This window comes from Uloborus diversus, chromosome 2 (genome assembly GCF_026930045.1).
Source record: "Uloborus diversus isolate 005 chromosome 2, Udiv.v.3.1, whole genome shotgun sequence".
Lineage (NCBI taxonomy): Eukaryota > Metazoa > Arthropoda > Arachnida > Araneae > Uloboridae > Uloborus > Uloborus diversus.
Window position 1 is genome coordinate 30,194,557 of NC_072732.1, and position 13,986 is coordinate 30,208,542.

The 13,986-nt window shown below is 33.6% G+C and overlaps 1 protein-coding gene across 1 annotated transcript in view; it reads right to left on the reverse strand.

Annotated features, from left to right (window-relative positions):
* Positions 1-13,986, reverse strand: part of LOC129217799 (tubulin beta chain) — a 50,652-nt gene that overhangs the window by 13,887 nt on the left and 22,779 nt on the right. The window lies entirely within an intron of this gene.

Below are 13,986 nucleotides of genomic sequence, written 5' to 3' on the forward strand. Positions count from 1 at the left end.
CTGCTTTTACGACGCGGAATTTTGTGAATGGGGCCGCTTTTGCGATGGGGAATTTTGTGAATGGGGCCGCTTCTGCGGCGCGTAATTTTGTGAATGGGGCCGCTTTTGCCATGCGGAATTTTGTGAAAGGGCCGCAAAGCGGCCCCAATTTGGCGCTGGATCGACCCCTGAAAACGAACAATAGATTTTCTCACTCGAGAAGTAACTTTGCATTAACTGTTGGTAATCATGAAAACTAAAAAATCTGAAACTTCACCATTCTTGGGTTTTTTCGTCTTTTATACTTTTCTTCAGAAAACGCTGAATTTTAACTAGTTTTCCAGTTTTTTTACTCCAAGACAATTTTTGCGCTTTGTTCATATATTTACGCTACAATATGCTACAAGTACCCCCACATTTTCCCTAAAAAAAGACAAAAAAAAAGAAAAAAAAAACCCACATTTCTTTTAAAAAACCCAGCTTTAGTTGGGTTTTTTTGGGTTTTATTTTAAAAAACCCAAAAAACCCTGGGTCCATGGTTTTTTTTTAAAAAACCCGGGTTTTTGCCAACCCTGATTGATTACCAATTGGTTCAATTACATGTATAAAAAGATACTAATGAGAAAATAACTGCCATTATGGCAATCAGCTAGCTTGAATGCTTACCGAACTTTCTGTAGCCGTCCCCTAGTTTGCTTGCTTTTTAACTTAACTAATAGCAACTGTCAGCAAACGGTTTTGTGGAATAACATTTTCAAGTAATCACTTTCAAATAAAAATAGAAATATAGTGTTTTGTTCTATCTCAGTTTAAAATAGTAAAAGAAACGTAACAAATGAGTAAGTCGACGCCCGTAGCTAAGGTTGAAACGTTTAAGTGTGATCGGCAAATTCAAAGAAATTCTGGCTCGAAAGCACAAATCTAAAAGATTCGATGAAATAATCTAATGTTTTTTTCTTTATTAAGACTATTTCTGTAAGCTTGGTTCTCACTAAAAGTATGGAACAAAATAAGTGTTAATGATTTCTTGATTACAAGACTCAAGAATTGCAGTTAATCTTAAAATCTTCATATTTAGGTTAATTCTAAAGCAGCCAATAAAATGTAAGTTAAAAATTTAGCGAAGCAGAAATATAGGTATAGTAAAAGCTATTCGTACAAATTTGTATACCGCCGCGTTTTGTGTAAAATTAGCTCCTGACGTATATGTGCCCTATTTTCGTTAAAATTTTATTGATGAAATGTAATTTAAAATATATTCGCGAAAATTTTCAGAATTAAAGTATTTATATTTTTTATAAACTCTGAAATTAACTTTGGGGGTCATCTACTAGATGGATGTCACCCGGTGCAAACCACTCCCTCTCAAGAACTTGGATTTAGAAAAAAAGTTTTTTTTTTCTCTCAAGTTACAGCTTTCAAAAATTGAAAGCACACGATTTGATCAATATATATTTGTTAAACATTAAAGGGGGGCAAATTACAGATAATCATTTTCAAAATTTTTAAAAGGGATTTTTAAGTCATCTCACTTTTTAACTTGTAACTATTGGAAAGTTTGATTTTTAAATTGAATTTCTAACGTTGTATGACGTCTTGGGTTTACAATAAAAAACAAAATGCGAAATTTTCATAAAAAGGAATTAATATTTCAATCTCTGTTAAGAGGTTTTCTCCCTTCCCTTGAATAGAGAGAGGGAGTTGAAAAAATGCAATTAAAATTTTTTTTAAAAATCCGGAGTCGGAGTCGGGGTCGGAGTTGGCCGTTTTCCTTCCGACTCCGCAGCCCTGGCTAAAACATCCTATCTAACCAACCAAACCTTGAAAATAATTAGACAAGTCTTTGAAACTCCTAAGCAAAGTGTGCTTCGATTTTATTTCTTATCAAGTGTATAAATTATGAATTGTTCTAATAAGTAGTATGTTACTCTCATGTTACATATTTTCTAATCCTGTACAGCATTTCTTTTAAAGTATTAACTTACATCACAAAGCACATTTAAATCATAAAACTTAAAAAAAAAAATTGTCTATTTTTTCCCGAGATTTTTGTTTTTCCAATTAACCCTTATTAGGTTCCAAAATGCACAATTTTACATCCATTTTACAAAATTTTCTCCGGGGGAAAAACCCCCGGACCCCTTAAATTTGGAGACATTCTTTATCCCACTTAAAAAGGAACCCTGCGTCGCTCTCTTGATACCAGTCACCTCTCTTAAGGTCAATTCAAAAAGGACAGCAAGATAACACACACGAATGAAAACGACACACCAAAGAAAAAAAAGAGTAAAAGCATGACCTTGACCCTGAAAAAAATCCTGCCCCCCCAGGAACTCGGTCCTAAATCCGCCTATGTCTGAAGCACATCATAGGAGCATGTAAGATTTGAAAGGCAACGATAAACTTTTAGGTGGTATTGTCTGAATACTGAATGGAGACTTCCGGCAGATATTACCGGTTATTCCGATTAAATCAACGCATGTTAAAAACAATCGTTTTTACAGCGTATGTCGATATAATGCGATTGACCATGAACATGCAAATGCAAATGCAAAATAATCCATTCGTACAAGTATTTTCTAAGCAATTGCTGGGTATTGGAAATGGTGAAATTGAACTGTATCAAAATACACAGTACATCAAATTGCGGGACAATTTCTGCATTGCAGTTGAGACGAAAAGTGAACTAATTGAGAGTGTATTCCCGGATATTTTTTATATTTTTTTTATCATAATTACCTCTGTGATCGCGCTATTTGGGCAGCAAGAAACGTTGATGCAGGCGCAATTAAATTTTAGATGCAACATTTGTTGCCCGGTAATTTGAAGTCATTTAAATCAATGAAATACAATTGTTGATGAGAACGAATCCGTAAAGTTTCCAACTGAAGTTTAAATTCTCTCGATATAACAGGAATGACACCACACAATCTCCAGCTGAAAATTGGTTCACCAATTAATCTTCTGCATAATTTAAACCCATCTAAATTTTCAAATATACACGTATACTGCCGTGTGCAGGTAAACGGCAGTAACTGCAGATTTTTCGATTTTCATTATTTTGCATATTTGAAATCTTTATTACTGTAGTTTTATGGTACAAACGTTTTTATTTGGCTGCCGCAGAAAAAAAGCATTTTTTTAATCAGTGGTAATTAGCAGTAACTGCTTTTTTAGCAACATTTTGCGGGAAGTCGGCAGTATGTACTTACTGCTCTTTACCAGCCCACGGAAGAACGAAAACTTTCTCCCGTGGTCTGGTAAACGGAAGTAACTGCTTTCGTCGCTACATTTTGCAGGTAATTGGCAGAATGCACTTACTGCTCTTTACCTGCACACGGAAGAACGGAAACTTTCTCCCGTGGGCAGGCAAACGGCAGTAACTGCAAATTTTTTGATTTTCATGAAATTTTTTGCCCATGATCGTTCTGCCGTGGGAGGGTAAATGGCAGTAACTGCAGCTTTTTTCCCATTTTCTTTCTTTTTCTTTTTTTTGGAATTTTTCAAATCTATGTTTTTTTAGTTTTATGGTGCAAACATGTTTATTTGGTTAGCGCTAAATAACAGCATTTTTTTTTTATCAGTGGTGATTAGCAGTAACTGATATTATAGCTACATTATGCAGGTAATCAGCAGTATGTACTTACTGCTCTATACCTGCCCAAAACCATTGTCCGGAGAATGGAATATAAATGAATCGCCGCCAAAACTTAAACCAAGATGCATAAACGGTTTTCGCGATTTCTTTTCAGCTCAACTAAGCGCAAGCAGTAACGCCCTTGAGCGAAAGGATACTTAAAAGGGGGAGATACTTAGGGAAAATAATCATACTTGATTTCAAATAAAGTCGAAGAAAACGTTTTGTAATTTCACAGCCCTCAAACATTTAAAAAAATCTTTGATTCTTCATATCCGTGTTCTAAAAACAGTAAAACAAAATTATTTTTTGCTAATGTACAGTTATAAAAGATAACATACGAGTAAACACAAGTAATGCTTGGCAGACGATAAATAAACGTGTAGCAACAGAACGATTCTGTTCCATTTGTTTTGTTCTGTCGCAGACGATATTTCTCACAATTTTTAACATATACTAAGCTGCTGCACCTTTAGTAGTTCGATGAGAGCCATTTTTAACACACGAAGCATTTCTTTCGCCTAAATTTTCATGGATATTTATTGCTTTATTGCAAAGTGCGGAACATTAAGCGATTTGTCGCAGTTTTAAAAATGCCTAAAGAATCTTCCAGTTGCCAAGTGACAACGCAGGAACATTAAAGAGTTTTCGACAATGCCGTTAAGCAATCAAAACATATGCCTTGTCGACTATTCGTTGTCAGTATTGGAATTTTGAGCAAATGTATTCGATTTTCACGATTTTGAACATGTTGTGGCTTCCTCCAACAACTACAAATTGACTGTCATCAGTCAGCATGACTACAGATGACTTCCGTGGTTTCCCTGCAATACAATCTCAGTGGAAACTGAAATCCATGTCAAGACCGTACATAGAGAACATCGTCAAAGTTGAGTTTCACCGAGGTTCCCGGGATCTCTTTTACAAAGTGGATCATGAAGATAATCAGTTTCAAGGAAATTGATTTCCTAAAAAATAATTTTCATCTGAAGACTTCTATGTCTGCACCCCCTCCCCCCCTTCGTCCGCGATTTTGAGGAATTCCAATTAAGAAGAAACATGACAGAAGATTTAGTAGTAGATGCGCAAAAAAAAAAAAAAAAAAAATCTACTGAAGTTTTTTTTTCTATTCAGTGTTTAAAAAGGTAAAACACAAAAATGAGTTCGTTGTAGCAAAGACTGTTTAAATCAGCAAGTATATCTGGTATCTGAGGAGGTACGTAAATGTGTTTTGGATTAAATTTATATCAAGTGGATGTAGGTCGATACCCTATTTAAATTATGTCCTCTTTAATAATAAATTTATAACCAACATATGTATATCTTTATATATTAATAGGCAAGCCGTTTTCTTTCGGTACCGATTCCTCCTCTGTTTGTGAACCGATTTCCTTCATTCCTTTTTTGTTCAGTAGCTATTGTCGAGTTTTAGTGTCATCAATAAAAAATTTTGAAATCGAACGCTAATTAACGGAGATATTAATAAAAAACGTATTTTCGTCTTAAATGGCTCTTTCTACGCGAACGGATGGTCCAATTTTTTCAAATTTGATATGATTGGAAAGGTCTTTAAAAAATACTCCTAACGAAAAAATTGTCAGGGCGCCCAAGGTCCAATAACCTAAATCCACTAGAAAAAAAGTTATAAGCGTTTTTCAGTTAGCGAAACACAAAAATTTTAATTTTGTCTCTTTTCCATTGTTGAAATTCATTGTTGGAAGCGTGAAATATTAAGTTTTAATTCATTTTTAAACCGCTTTTTCTACACGAAAAATGCATTTTAGTGCTTCGAGCTTGGTATGGTTGGAAAGCTCGCAAAAATGGCTTTAAAACACGTTCTACCCGGTTTTACCGCGCAAAAACGCGATAGAAGCAATTAAAAGTTGGTGAAAATTCATTTTTATTTGCTTTTTCACGCGACATAATTAGCGTGAAGAAATTGCTGGATAATATTGTGGTGTTGCCATTCCTCGCTTGAGCATAAAGAAATGAAATACTTGCATTTGTTTTTATTACTGAGGCTTTTTGGGTAACTACGGGCATTTGAAATATTTTTATTATGTTTTCGCGATTTTAATTCGCAACTCCAACAAACTATAGGGGGCACTGCAGCCACTTTGCAATGGCGGACAAAAAGGTAAAACAAACGCACGTGGTAACGAAGAAAATGCTAAAAGCGTTGTAATTTTTGTTCGTATGTATTTTTTTTTTCCTTTTTAAATCAATATTTTAAGTCCTGAGGATATTTTGGTCCACGTAGAAAGAGATGAGAAATCAAGGAGCATTACTAAACGTCAAAAATTTAATGCAAATTACGTAGTTCGTAGTTCTAAGCAGTCATTTCCACGATGTTGAATTCGATATTTATCAATTCTTGATAAAACTAAATAATAATTGTGGCCTGACAAGAATAACAATTAATGCTAGATAATTTAATTATATGACATTACGAATTATTATCAAAAGAAGATGATACTTCTTTGCCTTGCTTGGCTAGCGCTAATTGTTTTGCATTTGTAGCTGAGTTATTTTTCTCAAACTGCCGAATCGGTAATTTAAAATTTTTCTGTTTCGTACTTTTCTAATTTCAGCATTATGATATAATTATGTCATGCCATGCAAATCATCAACAACATTATCACGGATAGATGGTGGTAGTTTTCTTTTCAATTGATCTAACATTATTTCTTTAAACTTATCGAATTCTGTAATCTTTCTACTATTTTATTCCCTTCATGATAAAAATTAAATATGGTTTAAGGGGGTCCGGGACACATTTTGAAAATTTTTTTATTATGTACTTTAGAGTTTTGAAATTTTTTGAACTGATTCATCATTTATTTAATAAGCAAAATCATAACATAAACATGAAAAAAAATTATTTTTTAATTTAAATTTAATTAGTTTTTTTCAAAAAAATGGGGTTGCTTTAAATTGCTATAACTCAAAATATTGTTGGTCAATTTTCAATTTTTTTTCGAAAAAGTATGCACAAATATCTAAGCTTTAATTTTTATTCGGCGATTTTAAAAATATTGATTCAATAAGAAATAAAAAATATTTGAAGAAAAATTTCGAAAAATTCGAAGATACTTTTTTTTAAAAAAATCATAATTTTTGCAGTAGACGTTTTTTTCAAATTCGCCGAATAAAAATTAAAGTAAATTACTTGAAAAAGATATGCTCCAAGTTTCATTACTTTATCTCTATCGCTTCCTGACTTATAAGAGTTTGAATGCGAGAAATCGGGAAAAATTGCATCATGGATAAAAACGCGTTTAAAGTTTTAAAGTTAGGTACACATTCGTTAGATACATGCAACAAAAATAACTATAACTTTCGTTCTATTTAAGGTAGAAACAAGATTCAAACGTCCTTTTAAGCAGAAAAAAACGGAGCAATTTTTCAAATTATAAAAAAAAATTGCAAAATTTGAGGATTTTTGTGTCCCGGACCCCCTTAACTGACATGCGAAATCTCGTCAAATGTTTTTTGCTCGCACAAAACTAAAACTATAACCCTAAACTATAATCCCACTATTTTGGCGAGGAAAATTCTCAGCGTTAAACATTTTTCATTTCGTTCTACGATCGATAATTTATTCAAGAAAATATTTTGCATACTGCCCATTCCAACCAAATGCTGCAGTAAAATTAGGTTGGTTAAATTAATTACTTTTAAACTAGGCGGAGATGAAAGCCCTAATTCTTCTGCTAATGTTATCAAATTCTTCTTTCGAACTTAAGATTTAAAAAAAAAACCTATATTCTTACAAATTTACACAAAACAATTTTTAAAAAGACTTACCTGGTATACCGTTATCCTCTTTCAAAAAAAAAAAAAAAAAAAAAAGAAGAGAAAAGAAAAATGCATCGAACAGAGCAAATGCGAAGTTTGTTAACCCAGAGTTTTCTTGTGTTTAGCTTTCGCCATTTACGACAATCATCACACTTTTTAGAGGGAAATAATGAAAACTAACATTATTTTGAGGAGATCGAGAATACCATTAAGGGACGAAACAATTTCTGTTGCTGAAAGCAATCTAAGAACACATCGAATGCGTTAATAAATACTCCTAACAAACTGCCTGTGTTTACGACAACAGACACACATCGAACGCAATGTGGCAATGTTTTAGTTTTTTCGGTAGTTTTGTAAATCACCGCAAGGTAGCTTATTCGAGCGCTGGAGTTGCGAATATTTAAATACATTATTTTACGGAATGAGGGACGACTTTCAGTTCCAGCTCCCAATAATACCTGCATTTGCTATCACTACTAACAGATCTCAAGGTGAAACTTTTGATAAAATTGGCTTATTATTACGACGTCCAGTGCTTTCGCATGGACAATTATATGTTGACGTGAGTAGAGTTCGTTCATTTGACTGTTGGAAATTTTATATTTAACGGAAAGATCATGCCTACTTTTACAAAAAATATTCTATTCTATTTTTTTTTTTTTTTCTATTCAAGAGTCACAACTGACTTCAACTGTATTTTATGTCGAGGTCTGCATACTAGTGCCTTGCCTCCACACAAAAAATATATTGTTTGTACTGAAGTTTTACGTATTAAGGGAGTTTTGCGGCATCATTTAATTCAGACCGACTTCCATAATGGAGTCGTTTCTAAAATTTTAAAAGTAATTTTTTTTCCTGAAGGAGCATGCTTAAAAACATAGGATCTAACCATTTTTTAAATAATTTGTTTAAGTTTAATATTTTTAAAAAATTACTAAAATCGGCGCACTTTCAATGTTCATGCTTCTGTCCGATGACATCACAAATGATGAAATGCCATTCTGTGTTGCCATTCACAGAGCAAAATATTTATTTCGCATCTTTACTTACATGTATTGGCAACAACATCGTTGATAGCAAGCATACAGCCCAATTTTAATTCGCTTCTTGATAATCATAACGTGGAATCGCGGTAGAAAGATGCGGCAAAGTGCATCATTTGAAACAATGCGTGGTCATCAAGACCACGCATTGTTTCAAAAATTGGACATTAAAAAAAATAAATTAACAAAAATAACTGTTGGGAAACTGAAAGTAATTTCTGGGTCCATGTTTTTTTGAGCGATCACGATTGCTTATTGTTCTCACTTGACTGTTTTGGTGTCCTATCATTTTATTTTCCCACCGCCACCCTCCGCACCCTGTCACCGTCGACCGGCTCCTCGCGATGCTGCACCTATAGCGAAAGCCGTCTCCAGGTTGCATCCATGTCCTACACACACGCGCATACATACACAACTACACACACACATGCACACATACACAACTACACATACACACACAAACACATACACACAACTCCCACACATTCATGCCTGCACACAGACGCAAACACATATGCACATACCCCCCGCACACACACACATTCATATACACAACTACCCACACACTTATACCAGCACACAGACACAAACACACATGCCTACACACACAAACACACATACCCCCCCCCACACACACACAAACACACACGCCTACATACACACACTCATGATTGCGAAAAGCATAATTTGAATTCAAGATGTCAAATTTCAAATTATTTATTTATTTATTTATTTATTTATTTATTTTGCTTATTCTATCAATTTCAGTGACAAAAAGTACTACTTTTCGCTAAAGGAAACAATTTTATTGTGAAATTGGCGAACTTTATCCATTTTGGCACCAATGCCAGGACGAGAAATATTTTTCTTTTGCTTTCGTAAAAAAAAAAAAAAAAAAAAAAAAAAAAAAAAAAGAGAGAGTACAGAAATGTCTATTTGCAAGGAACTGACTACAAATGAAGTAATGAAGTCCCTCTTTAAGGTGGGGTTCATTAAATTTTAACCGTTCGTTACAAGGCGGAGGAAATAAATGACAAGAGGAACATACAATGGGGAGAATGGGACATCAAGCTTTTTTTTTTTTTTTTTTGGAAAGAACGTTTATGAAAACAGTGTGATATGTGGCAAAGGGAAGGGGGTTGTGGTGAAGTGTGAAACTTTGAGACAAAGGGGAGAGAAATCAAAAATTTTGAAAAGAGCATTTTTCAGTTTTCCCCTAAACCGTAAACAAATCACAAACACGATTTTTTAAAAAATTACACTATTATTGCGACGTCCAGTGTTTTTGAATGGACAATTTTGCAGTGTAGCAAGTAGGATTCGTTCATTTGACTGTTTGAAATTTAATAATTCTAACGGCAGAGGTCAAGGCAACTTACTCAATAATATAAAACTTATTAAAAGAAGCATTGTTCATGCAGAAGTTTTACGTATAATCTGAGTTTTGCAGGATCATTTCATTTGGGAAGATTTCGATAATTGTTAAATCGGCAGGCGCTCTTCATCTATTGGCGTCAAATGTTTGGCACCAATTGCAGCACGAGAAATGTTTTTACTTTGCATACGAAAACAAAGAGTAGGGAAATGTATATTTGCATACGGTTGCCACAAAATAGGGGCTGTCCACGAATTAAGTCTCGCTTTAAGGTGGGGAAAATTAAATAGTAACAGTTTGTGACAAGGGAGAGAAAAGACGTGACAAGAGGAGCATACAATGGGGAGAACGTACAACAAGCATTTTTTCAATAGGAACATTTATGAAAAACAGCGTGACATGTGACAAAGGGAAGAGGGGGTATAGTGAAGTGCAAAACATTGTGACAAAGGGGGGGGGGAGAGGCTCGAAAATGTTGAAAAGTGTGACATCAGTTATGCGTTGCCCTTAACCGTAAACAAATCACATAGTCGACATTTTTTTTAAAATTGTACTATTATTACGACGCCCATTGTTTTTGAATGGACAGTTATATGACGTTTTGTAAATAACATTGTTCACTCAAAAGTTTTACGTATAAATTGAATTTTGATGCTTCATTTCATACGGGAAGATTTCGAAAATTGGATAATTGGTGATTTTTATCCATTGGCGTCATTTTTTTTATTTTCAATGCCAGCGCGAAAAATGTTTTTCCTTTGCATACGTAAACAAAGAGTAGGGAAACATTTATTTGCATAGGGTTAGCACAAAGGAACATGATATCCAAAATAAGCTTATTCAAGCCAGCAATTTGTCGACCACACCAATTTCTCAATGGGGTTGTTTCCTTCGATCAAAAGTACTACTTTTAGTCACTGAAATAGATAGAATAAGGGGGGGGAAATGTTGAGCCAGAAAAAACTTTTATTTTCTCAACAGTTGCTTTTTAAAACTTTTTTTAATGTCCGATTTTGGAAATAAGGCATCGTCTTTATGACGTTATAAGTGATGTACTTTGGCGCGCGACTCCATTGCCGTGCTAAATATTTACGATTTGCTCTCAACCGCGTTTTTGGGTTATGATTATTGCGCTGTGCGCCAATGGCATCAATGAGTGGCATTTTATCGCTTTTGATGCCAAAAAGTTAATTTCAATCGGCGCACCAATTAAAATAGTTGTTAAAAAATATTAATTTTTTCCAAATTATTTAAAAAATGGTTAAAACCTTAGTTTTTAAGCATCCTCTTTCAGTAAAAAATACTTTGAAAATTTTGGAAACGACCCCATTACCGAAATATCCCCTTTCATCCATTTATTTTGAGATTAACAGATAAAAAGCAAAATTGGAATAAATTATTACTGTGGTATTGTGTGTTTTCAGATACGCAGTAAACACGAGTAAGAGTAGAAATAAAAATGTTGGAAATAGTTAAATTCATACAAGTTTTCTCAAATATTCATTTATGAATGTGGTCGAATTCCGACCACTGGGCGAACACTAGTATATATAAATACACATGTATATTTATTAATTTATTTTTATATTGGCATAAAAACATGTGTGTAAAAAAATAAATTTTTATTTTATTATTACATTTCATTTATTTACATTAAATTTATGTCAAGTTTATACACGGTATTTATTTATTTTTTAAAATAAAATATATTATTCACATTGCAATAAATATACTTCGTAATGACTTATCTACTCCGTATTATGTTGAATTTGTAATTATTGGTCATTCAAAAGTACATTGTGCAGTTACTGCTGATTACCAGTAAAAGTGCATGAAAATTACTACTGCGAAGAGCAGGTAAACGGCAGTATCTGCTTTAATTTAAATTTTGATTGCAAAATCAAAATGAAACAGACTGCCCAAAAAAATACGTCGATATAAACATATAGAATAGCCTAAAATCAAATTTCAATATTTTATTGATGTTTGTGGGAAATCAAAAACGCGTTTCTTGAAATATCTCAAAAACTCATTTTTGTAGATACTGCCCTTTACCTGCACAGGGCAGTATAGTTATCAAAAGGATCACCGGAAATGTTCTTGAAGCAACAATTTTGACGGGAAAGTTTAAAGGAAAAACCGTCATATCTATTCGTGTAAGCAAAAGACAGATTAACAAAAATATTGTGTTAGTTAGTACACATATAATTTTCAGTTTTAATAATTTAAAATTATCAAAACCATAGATAGAGATCAATATTATCTACTTCATTTACAAAATTCAATTTTTATAGCTTATCAATTTATTTTGTATATTTTGTGAGAAGTCATTGATTAAAAACTATAGTTAAAGCTTAAATAAAATGTACATACAAAAATTTGTATGTTGGTTAATGCTTAATTTCAACCATTCCGGTACCTTACCTACCACTTTCAAGTTATTTTGCACGCTTGTCCGAAGTAAGTACTTACTAAATTTACTAAACGTAAGTATGGTAAGTAATGCTTTTACTATAGAAAATTTAGTTAGTACTAACTAAATTTTATAAGTTCTTACTTCGGCCACAAACTCGAATATTATCAATTCCCTGTGATTTAAAATTGACTGAACTTTTCCAGCTTTGTTAAAAATATTAATTTAATCGTGTAAAAATATTGAGCAAAAAGTTATTTCCATTCTCAGCCACAGCAACGCGTGGCTGGGTCAGCTAGTGATAACAATATATTCTTTGAACTTTTTTTTTTGGCCTTACTGATCTTGTGTGGCAGAATGAAACGATAATCGAAATTTGTCGATTGTGTCAAAATCTCAAGCATCAAAATGATCCCCACTACTTTACTTCATCTATCTACTTTAACTCACCAGGTCAACTACTTGTACTACAAATGATTTTCTTTTACTAATAATAAAGCTGAAAGTCTCTCTGTCCGGAGGATGTCTGGATGTCTGGATCTCTGTGACGCGCATAGCGCCTAGACCATTCGGCCGATTTTCATGAAATTTGGCACAAAGTTAGTTTGTAGCATGGGGGTGTGCACCTCGAAGAGATTTTTCGAAAATTCGATGTGGTTCTTTTTCTATTCCAATTTTAAGAACAAAAATATCATACGATGGACGAGTAAATTACGAAATTATCATAACGTGGAACCGTAACATGGGCACAAGCCAATTGGCGAGATACGAAATTATCATAACATGGAACCGTAACATGGGCACAAGCCAATTGGCGAGATACGAAATTATCATAACATGGAACCGTAACATGGGTACTAGCCAATTGGCGAGAAAATTCACCATACATTATTTGTAAATATACAGGCGAACCAAAAGACCTTTGAATTTTTCTATTACGGGCAAAGCCGTGCCGGTACCACTAGTATTGAATAAAAGCAAAAATATTATGCAACAAATTTGAATAAGAGTACTACTCCAGAGTTATTGTTCATAATTTGTGCTTTATATCCTTTGTTTTTTTATTCCACTCGTTCTAACCATAACTCCAGCATTATTTTAATCTACTGAAAACTATAACATTTGATCCATTTCAGCTTTGACTCGAAATTTTAAAAGTCGATTATGAAAATCATGCTGATTTTTCTACGTCATGATATTTCAACGAAGTTATTGGCTGCTGCGACGCAATCATTCGAGTTCTACTGGGTGACCTAAGGCCTTAATATGCACGAGTCGACGCATCAGCAATTTTGGAGCGCCTGTTTGAGTGGTTGTCTTTTCTGGCAAGTTATCGCTTTTGGTGATTTTTCACTGCGAGTAATTATTAGCGGCGCGTGTGAATTGTGTATTAAATAAAATATTATTTTTTTTGGCGAATTTGGCAAAACCCGAAACTTTGCTCTGGTCACCCTAGCTCCGCAACAATGAAAAATCCGATCCAAAATGGCTAAACTTAAGCTGATGCGTTGTCCTCATATTTAGCGGCTCTAGAGGATGATCCAAAAGTCAGTAGACTTTTAAAAACTTTTTATTATTGAACTCTTTACAATAAAACGATGCAGATTGCACAAGAATGCTCAGAAACGAGGGGGATTTTGTTTATATTAAAAAAAAAAAAAATTGAATTTTGTCATCTTGAATTCAAATTATGTTTTCCGCAATCACGAGTGTGTGTATATGTAAGCGTGTGTGTTTG